Source organism: Mirounga leonina, unplaced genomic scaffold (genome assembly GCF_011800145.1).
Source record: "Mirounga leonina isolate KUSES-001 unplaced genomic scaffold, KU_Mleo_1.0 Mir_176, whole genome shotgun sequence".
Lineage (NCBI taxonomy): Eukaryota > Metazoa > Chordata > Mammalia > Carnivora > Phocidae > Mirounga > Mirounga leonina.
Window position 1 is genome coordinate 22735329 of NW_023270454.1, and position 10701 is coordinate 22746029.

Genomic DNA, 10701 nt, shown 5'->3' on the forward strand with positions numbered 1-10701 from the left:
TGTGGTTATTTATTTTTTAAAAAATCACTTTTAAATTAATATTCATGGAGGGGCGCCTGGGTGGCTCAGATGGTTAAGCGTCTGCCTTCGGCTCAGGTCATGATCCCAGGGTCCTGGGATCGAGTCCCGCATCGGGCTCTCTGCTCCTTGGGAGCCTGCTTCTCCCTCTGCCTCTCTCTCTCTCTCTCTGTCTCTCATGAATAAATAAATAAAATCTTTAAAAAAAATAATAAATTAATTAATATTCATGGAAAGGTTTTAACTGATCCATAGTAAGGTCTCAACGAATACCAGTTATTATTATCTACTTATTTAAGTTTAACTTTCTAAAATAGTGTATTAAGCACATTAGCCTTTATGAAAATTCAGTGGCATTTAATTTCCTACGTGATTGTCTTAGTTCAGGCTGCTATAACAGAATACCATAGACTGGGTGGCTTATAAACAAGAGACATTTGTGTCTTAGAGTTCTGCAGACTGGGAAATCCAAGATCAAGGTGTATGCAAATTAACTGGTGAGAGCCCACCTCCTAATTCACAGACAGCCAGTTTTTTGCTATGTCCTTACATGGCAGAAAGGGCAATGGATATTTCAGGAGTCTCTTTTAAAAGGACACTAATTCCTTTCATGAGGGGTCCAGACTCGTGACCTAATCACCTCCCCAAGGCCCCATCTCTCAATACTATCACACTGGGGATTAGGTTTCTACATAAGAATTTGGGAAGACACAACATTCAGTATAGCAATGATATGTGAAAATCTTTAGCAAATGCTCGAGACCTTCATATACTGTCCCTAATGTGTACATCCAAGACCCATGTGCCTATTCATAAAATCAACTCATAAACCATAACTTATTTATGTCTGCACAAGTCACTGTATTTCAGAGAAATTTTGTTTCTGACTCTGTTATATTATTTTTTCCTTTTCCAAAATTCCTTCTACTTTTATATCTATTTGAATTTTCTAGTTCTTCAAACTCATTAATTTTCCACCTTCTTATATTAAAATTAGTTACCATCAGACTCTCTCCTATTTTTATTGTACTTGCTATCATGACTACTAATTTGATACCATATGCTAATTTATTCCTATCTTTTTTGACCAGTTCAATTATATGCAGAGGCAAATATTCTCACGTAGTTTTATGTCTTTTTATTGCTGAATGTGATAAATTCTATTAATAGGTACTGAACACATATTTCTTGATCAATTAATATTTTCTTTTGAAACCATGGATCTAGAGTGCTAATACAGTTCTTTACCGGAGAAAATTACTTAAATTCAGGGTTTTAGTGTTCCCGTTTTCGTAAAGGAGATAATGCTTTAAGTTTTCTTTCAGAGAGATGAAAATGAGAATATTTAAAGTTTATCTGTTTCTAGAGAAGGCGTTATGTAATGAAAATAATGCTGGCAGGGAAACATGAATAAACATTGGGAAAGTAAAGTTTTTATATTTGTTGTAGGAAAAATATTATGACCCAATACTAGCAGTTTCTATGTTGCTCACTGCTTATCTTCTACAATGTATCAAATAGGGAAGAAGTCATGCCTTTTGGCTGTCAGAAATGACTTTTTCCCCCCCAGATTTTGACTAGCTCAAATTGCAGAACAAAAATGCTCTTATTATTCCTCTTTCTGGTTTCAGTATCTTTTGAAGAAAATCTACAGATGATGGTCATATTGTTGGCGTTGGAATTATCTATTTGATATGAATTCCACTTTCTTGCTGCACTAAAAATTCATAAAAGACAAAATGAAACATTTCTCTTTCAGATCATAGTGGGGTAGTTGGGAAGAAGAAGGTATAAAGTTTTATTTCATGTAGTGTATACTTGGCAGTAGGAGCCAGACACACACAGCAGGGTGAGAAATTTTAAAAGCAAAATTTATCACTAGGAAGCTATGGGCTGTCAGTAACAACCTGAGGAGATTTTTTATAGAAAGATACAAGAACGGAAAAGGGTCTCAAATAAAGGAACAAAATAAAACTTTAAATATTCTCTATAAAGAGTTGGATTAATTTGGGGGAAATCTCATTGTCTATGTTTGCTTTATTAACATTAATTTTTAAAAACATATTAAATAAAATTACAACCTTCCATTAAATGCAAGTGAGATTAATAAATATAGCTTTAGGGCACCTGGGTGGCTCAGTTGGTTAAGCGACTGCCTTCGGCTCAGGTCATGGTCCCAGGGTTCTGGGATCGAGCTCTGCATCGGGCTCCCTGCTCGGCGGGAAGCCTGTTTCTCCCTGTCCCACTCCCCCTGCTTGTGTTTCCTCTCTCGCTGTGTCTCTCTCTGTCAAATAAATAAATAAAAGATTAAAAAAAATAAATAAATATAGCTTTATTCCTTGGTGGGCAAAGATACTTTGTATTTTTTAAATATTTGATATTTTCTTAATATTTAAAACATTTTTAATCACTATTAATTTTTATTTTGAAATGAATCATTGAGAAAACATAAATTTTTGATTTACAGAATATATTTGTGAATAGTCTATATCTTTACCAAAAACCTCAACTGCTAGGGAAGAATCAGGCTTTATTTATTTTTTTTTTTCCTATTTTTTTTTAATTTGAAAAACACTGAAAAGTTGAAGGATACTTATTGATAATTATTATTTTTACAAACTAATATTATCATACAAAAGAACTAAGATGTTTTACTCTGAAGGAGAGGTAGAATGCTGCTTATTAATGATTACTTTTTAAATTCTAAAGATGATTAATTTATAGCTCAAAGATTAAGGTTAAAGCAGATACTTATATTACATAATTGGACATTTTAACAATGGAGTGGGGTATTTGCCCTGGCATAAATAGGGTGTTATGACTGACTGCATTACAGGTATTTAATTACTTATTAATATACAGGAATAGAATTTACTTTGCACTTCTTAAAAACCTTTCCAAATGAATAGTTACATAGTATAGAATTAGAATAAACATGTAATTTTTCATTTAAACCAGGACACTTTGGGGAGGAAAAAGAGCACTGACTAATATGATGTTGGGCCAACTGAAGTAAATGTAGGCCATCCTAGGCAAATCAGAATATGTTGTCAGACTATAAAGAATGCACACTGAACCCTTTACCCATATCCCCAACTAACCAGGTTTTTAAATGAACCCCCCTTTTGGTTTTATATACACATATACATTCTAGTAAGATTCTAGATGAAGACCTTTTAATTTATTTTATTCTTTTATAGAGGGGGAAGGGCAGACAGAGAAGGAGAGAGAGGAATCTTCAGGGTCTACACCTAGCACAGAGCCTGATGCAGGGCTCCATCTCACAACCATGAGATCATGACCTAAGCCGAAATGAAGAGTCAGACACTTCACCCACTGAACCATCCTGGTACCCCTATATCAAGACCTTTTTAAATTCATGAGTACCATCTCAAATTTCTGTTGGGAAAACGCCCTGCACACTTTTCATAGGGTATATTGACATTGGATTTTATCGAAGGCCTCTATATATCACTTACGTATCATATTTAACATTGTCATGACACAAATTTTTTTAAAAACTGCTATTACATGTTTTAAAGCAATGTTTGCAACAACTCACTTTCTATGGCTGTAATGCTTATAGAGATGCAGAAGTGTAGTTTGAAATTTTAACAATAATATCTATATTATAAGAGTTCAAGATAAAATCTAGAAAAATTTGAGCACGATTAAAAAGAGACTAACTTTTTTTTTTTTTAATGACAATCAGGATTTTTTTTTTATTCTTATGTTAATCCCCATACATTACATCATTAGTTTTAGATGAAGTGTTCCATGATTCATTGTTTGTGCATAACACCCAGTGCTCCATGCAGAATGTGCCCTCCTCAATACCCACCACCAGGCTAACCCATCCTCCCACCCCCCTCCCCTCTAGAACCCTGTTTGTTTTTCAGAGTCCATCGTCTCTCATGGTTCGAAAAAGAGACTAACTTTTGTTGAAATTAAGAGAAATAAAAAGGAGCTAAGCTCTTCTCATATAGGGCTAGATGATATAATGGTCACAGATGACAAAATTGAGCTACTTGAGTACAAACTTACTTTCTTTTTTTCCCATTGAAATACTTCAATAGATATATTCCAAAGAAACTGAAGTTCTAAGAATAAATAATTCTATACTGAGGCACTGAAAGAAATTGCATAAATGAATAGGTTATTCATATTTGGGGAAACATGATGAATTGAAGAATGGATGAAAGACCAAGATGATTAAAGTGGGGAAGTTTGGAATTCAGAAACAAAGTATTCAAATAACATGACATTTTTTAAAAGAAATTATTCTTAAGAATAGCTTGTGAGCAAATAGAAATAATAGCATTGTGAGTGGGAACCAACAAACAACTGATGTGAATGTCTTATGATTGATTAGTGGGCACCTGGGTGGCTCAGTTGGTTGGGCGACTGCTTTCGGTTCAGGTCGTGATCCCGGAGTCCTGGGATTGAGTCCCACATCGAGGTCCCAGCTCAGCGGGAGCCTGCTTCTTCCTCTGACCCTCTCCCCTCTAATGCTGTTTCTCTCTCTCTCTCAAATAAATAAAGAAATCTTTATGATGGATTAATTCCTTTTTGTCTTTCATTGTTATTATTCAACTCGTAATTTATTGGACTGTTGTAAACATAGAAAGACTACAGTAGTCTCTTATGATGACTTTAGAGACCAAATGGAGGAAAGAGTGTGCAATGATAGGTTAGTTGTTTGAATTTGTAAGTGATAGAACAACCATTGTCAAAGAGTATTGATTAATAAATTGATGTAAGTTTTAGGACCATCCTTTAGCAGCATGTAACTTGTCTCTTCAAAATTTTTCTTAGTGATAGTATGGGGAGGAGATTATTAAAACACAATAATCAAGTCAGAATGTGATGCATAAATGAAAAAGATAAAATGTACGGTTTAGGATAAATGTAGGAAGAATATCTCCAGTTGTGCTTATAAAATTCATATTCAGAAAATTTTAACTATTAGAAAGTTATTATTTATGTTGAATGGTAATTTATCTTCTTGTAACTTCTACTTTTTTTGTTTTTTGTTTTTATTCCTTGGGGACTATAAAGAATGTTGAAACTTTTTTTCTAAATGAAAGCTATTCAGTTATTTGAAAGCTCTCATGATTATCTTGGTAAAAATCCTGAATTTTTTCAATTACTTGTGCAATGACATGGTTCTGCATTTTTATGCAGTATTTGTTATTACCATTGGTCAGAGGATATCTTTATACATTTTATCACATCTCATTCTGGGATTACAAATAAAATAAGAAATATTATCTGATAAAATTAGAATAGCATATGATTGTCATCTCCCTTTTTGAGGTTCTATTTCCTGTTAATATAGCTGGAAAGCATACCAAAAAGTGAGAGATCACTATCTGTTAAATTCTCCAATATATTTTTTAGTGGATGCTTATTCTAAGCTAATGTTTATCTAATTTATAGTAAGAGTAAAGTGCAAGTCCTTAGCTAAATTCTTATAATTTTACATTATACTAGCTAACCTAGTATCAAAATATGGATATTTTGGGAAAAAAAGAAACCATACTTGATTTAAAAATCCCTGATCTTGTTTGTACAAAAACTATGATATAGATAAAATGTGGCCCCGAAATGCAGCTAAAATCATTTGATTTTGCAAATTGATTTATATACTAAATTATCTGATTTAGTTTAGACAGAATTTTCATTCTACACATAAGAAAACTGAGACACAAAGAGGATAAACAGCTTGACAATGTTTATGTCAATACTAAGTGGCAAGCCTGAGAATCAATTAAAAGGGTTATTTACATACTTCCAATCTGTAAACTGGTTGCAAAAATATTTTGTTTATTTAGTTTTGTACATCCTTATGATAAATATTAAGGTCACTTTTTTTTATCAAATTTTCATTACTTTAAAACAAGCGTATAATTGAAAATCATCCGATAACTCAACTTTGTAAGTTTCACATAGTATGACATTTAGAATAGATTTTATTGATAGGAATGAACAAAAATGTACCAACCATCATGACTATGGACATCTGTATTTATTTATATCAGGTCAATGTCGGTTAGAAAACATAAAAATAGTATAACAAAGCTTACATGTTGTTTAATGTTATTTTTATTGCTAAGCCTGATGATACACAAAAGCTTCAATGCCTCTCACATGGTCAGGACTTTTTCCCAATAAATTATTTAATGCCAAGAAAGTTGAAGAAGCATGTTTTATTTATTCATCTTAAAAGTATACCAATCATGCAGAATTTTACTGTGAGTTTGAAAAGGCTAAAACAATATCAACTCTTGACTTGGTCTCAACTCAAAAGCCTGTCTTGAAGCATCCAGAATTGCTTATCCCATTGCTAAGAGAAAAAACCCATGCACATTGGAAAGCTCTTGGTGAAGCCATATGCCCTGGAAATGTCAGGTTGGTTTATGAGGAAGCAAATTATATCAGTGTCTCTGTAACAGGAAATCATTTATATCAGTCACTGGTATTCTTTTAATATTTTGAAGCAAATGATGGAGGAATTGGCAGCTCTAATTTCCCTTCATCATACAACTTGATGAAACTGCTGCTGTTCTTTCAGTTCAACCAGCTCTTATGTTCAAGCATCAGCTATCAGTAAAGAATTCCTATTCTATGAGCCCCTTTTGCAAACTGCGAAGGCCATCATTATCTTCAGATGGTGAAATATCTATGCCAAACCAGACATCCACCGGAAAAAAAGTCTTGTTACTCTGCATTGATGGAGCACCTGCAGTTTTTGGCAACATACCTGAATTTAACTTTAAGAAAGAAAGAAGCTCAGCAGGCATCACTGAGACTCATTGGTTTCTATATTGTGAATATTTGCATAAGAGATTTTGACAGCTATCCCAAACAGATCTTTTGCATTGCTTTGTTGTCAGTGTCATCAGAGACAGGGGTTTGCACAACCAACTTTTCAAGAGGTATATTTTAAAATCAAGAAATGGAATAAAATGTGAAGTTCCTTTTAACCACATCAGTGAACGTTGGATTTCAGTGATTAGACTTGTGGTAAGCATACCATAAAGTATAGAGATGTGGAATCACTATGTTGTACACCTGAAACGAATTAACATTGTTTGTCATATTCAAAACAAAATTTAAACAAATTTAAGGGCAACTGGGTGGCTCATTTGGTTAAATGTCTGCCTTTGGCTCAGGTCATGATCTTAGGGTCCTGGGACTGAAACCCACGTCAGGCTCCCTGCTCAGCGGGGAGCCTGCTTCTCTGTCTCCCTCTGCCCCTCCCCCTGCTCATGCTCAATCACTCTTTCTCTCTGTCAAATAAATAAAAATCTTTTTAAACTGAAATTTAAAAATTGATTATACTTTAGACATTTCTTTGAGGGAAAATAATTGCCTTTTTTTTGTCAGCTAAGGTTAAGTTTGCCTACATTTAACAGGGGGAAATACACTATCACTTAAAGATAGAAGTTTCTACTTCCCTCTTACATAAAGAGAGTCCAGTATAGACAGTCCAGAGAGTTATGGCCCTTCCATTATAGATCTAGGCTTTTGTCTTTTTGCTTCCCTACTTTAGTCCATTGTTTCTATCCTTAGAGCCACCTGATAAGCCAGGATGGTTGCTTCGTGTCTGAGTTTTAAGTCTCTAAGAAAGATGAAAGACAAATGGACAAAAAATTTTTCTTCAACTACTTTTAGGCAACTTTCTTGGAAGTCCTGTACAACATATATGTTTATATGTCACTGCCCAGAATTTAGTCAAGTGACCATATCCATATATAAGGGAAATTGGAAAATCTAATCTGAATTATATGAGATAATGTATCTAGAGAAATAGCTAGTTGTCTGTTACTGACAATGAGATATGGAAATGGAAATTGGGATAAGCAACTACAGTTTCTATCAATTGACTTAGAATAATTTAGTTGGATGTGTTTCTTTGTAGCTTGACTTAATTGGTGGATATTCTTGTGGTATGAATAAGTTAATACTTTTCAGTCAAGGCACTGCAGTCTTCATTATAATTATTACAAAGACAAAGGTATGAGCAGAGCCAGCTATTTATTTGTAGGGCCTACTGCAATATGAAAATATGGGCTTTTTGGTCAAAAGCAGGAAAAAAGTTTTTGTTTTCTTTTGCACTCTCTCTTGAAATGTCATGGTGTTTTTATTTGCTGTTTAATGTCATATTCCTTCAGACAGAGAGATGCTCCTGGGGTGTGTACCAAATTTATAGTGCCAGGGTCACCACTCTGCAACTCCATCTAACCCTCCCAGCATCCACATGTAGGCCCCTGCTGGGGGTAGAGCGGCTACAGATGCTCATCAGTGTGGGAGAGAGACGTTGAGAGTTTGTCTGCCCAAGGGAGATGGGGAGGGGCAGAATGCAGGATCATGTGTAAGCCGAGGCCCCAAGCCCCCCTGCCACTTGCCCTACTGTTCCATCAGACTTCACTAACAAAGCACAAATTAAAGATAATATTGTTAAGAATTTTGAGATGGCATCCACAAAGTTTTATCCCTCATGTGCTTGTGCAATTGTACTGATAACAATTCCGTAAAGCCAGCCCTGGTTGTGAGTTCTTCTTCTTTCTACCCAACCCATTACTCTTAAGTGAACAGATTGGAAATGGATAACACTACTAACATTTTTAGTTTGGATTTTTCAGAGACAAACCTTGATGAAAATGTTACTATGAATTAGGAAGTCTTTCCAGAAAAGCATGGTAGGAGAATGGAGAAGTGGGGCAGGAAGTGAAGGAACTCAAGTGGGATTCTAAAATGTTTCATGGAAACAGTTTCAAATGCTCAGGAGATCTCTTCTGCCAGTGTAGGTCACACCTCTGAGTTGTCTTGCAACAGCACGAGAGCTATATTATTTATAGCTCCCTACCTGCCAGTGTTGTTAAAGGATACCCCCCAGGAATAAGTTCCCAGGTACTACCTGTTCTCCCAGCAGCATGCAGCCCAAGTTGACTGGGGCAATCTGAAGGGAGCCCTTTGATAAAGCAATGGAGGTACCACTTGTAGGAGAGAAAGCACAGAGAGTTAAAGCATTGTTGCACTACAGAATGGTAAAAGGGACAAGAGGATATGCACCAAGCACCAAGAACATGTGCTGCAGTAACTATCCAAAACTGAAAGACTGCTTCTGCAGGCTACAGTTGGACTTTTTTTTTTCCTTTTGCTGATATTCATAGGCAATGGAAACATTGTGAAGTTCTTTGAAAGTTACTTCTGCAAGGCAGATGTTTGCACCTTCCCTTGGTGACAACAATGAGCAACATCAGTAATGCAGACTGGACTAAAGAAGAACAGATTTTAGTTAAACAAAAAGCTAACAGTCACATCTAACTCTCAGAGGTCTTCAAAAAATCAAGTTCTTCTTGTTATAAGCCACATCTGGCAAAGTTGATAATGGGGATATAAAATAAAGATAATGGAGAATGTTGCATGCATATGTATGTGTGAATTTTTCTATAGAGTAACTATAAATTTAATCAAGTGTCAAAGCAGTGGTCCCCACAGGACCATTACTCTGGGACTGTATTTTTTTCCCTAATCCATGCTACTTACTTAGCATACATTAAACTGAGAAGAATGTTTAAGTTGACTAAAAGTTTAATTTTGATTTACATGTATCTATTACTACCATCCTTTTTACTTTACTTATTTATCCATCTAATAAATATTTATTTAGCACCTAGTGCTTGTGTTCTGGGAGAGAAGGGCTCCGTGAAGATATTCTTGATCACCCAATCCAAGCGGCTTTCCCATCTCTAATGTCTTCTCACCTTATCCAGGGTTATTTCCTTAATTGTAGTTTTCACTAACTTACTGTGCCTTTTTTATTTGCTCACTTATTTATTTCTTTATTCCTCCCATTTACATAACTAGATTGAATAGAGGACTGAATTAGAATACCCAAAGTAACTTGCAACGTTCATATTACATAATGCTATAAAGGATATTTTTTTAACAATTAGAGACATTTCAAATCAAGATGGGCTTCTTCATGACATAGTGAGTTGTTTATTACTGCACATTTTACAACAGAGTCTGAATGTTGGTTTGTTTAAGATGTTGAAGAGATGATTCCTGCATTAGAAAAAGAATTTGAATGGGATATCCTTTTTATTAAAGATTTTTTATTTATTTCACAGAAAGAGAGAGAGAGAGAGAAAGCACAAGCAGGGGGAGGGGCAGAGGGAGAGGAAGAAGCAAACTCCCTGCTAAGCAGGGAGGGAGCCTGACATGGGGTTTGATCCCAGGGCCCTGAGATCATGACCTGAACTAAAGGCAGTTGCTTAACTGACTGAGCCACTCAGTCACCCCTGTATGGGATATCTTTAAAGATCATTTTAATCTTTGAGAGTGAAAACTAAAAAAGAAAAATAATAAAAGGAGAAATATGAAAAGAAAGACAAATGGTCAGGTACTTGAACTGTTTCTTTATGGGCTGAAACAGGGCTATTTTATGAGGTTAATGGAAGAAACATTTGGAAAACACAGTGACTGAACACTACATCAAAAATTAATGATGTACTATATATTGGCTAATTGCATTTAAATAAAAAATAAATTAAAAAATAACAGTAAAAAAGGGAAAAAAATAAAGGAAGAAAGAAGAAAGAAAGAAAGAGAGAGAGAAAGAAAGAAAGAAAGAAAGAAAGAAAGAAAGAAAGAAAGAAAGAAAGAAAGAAA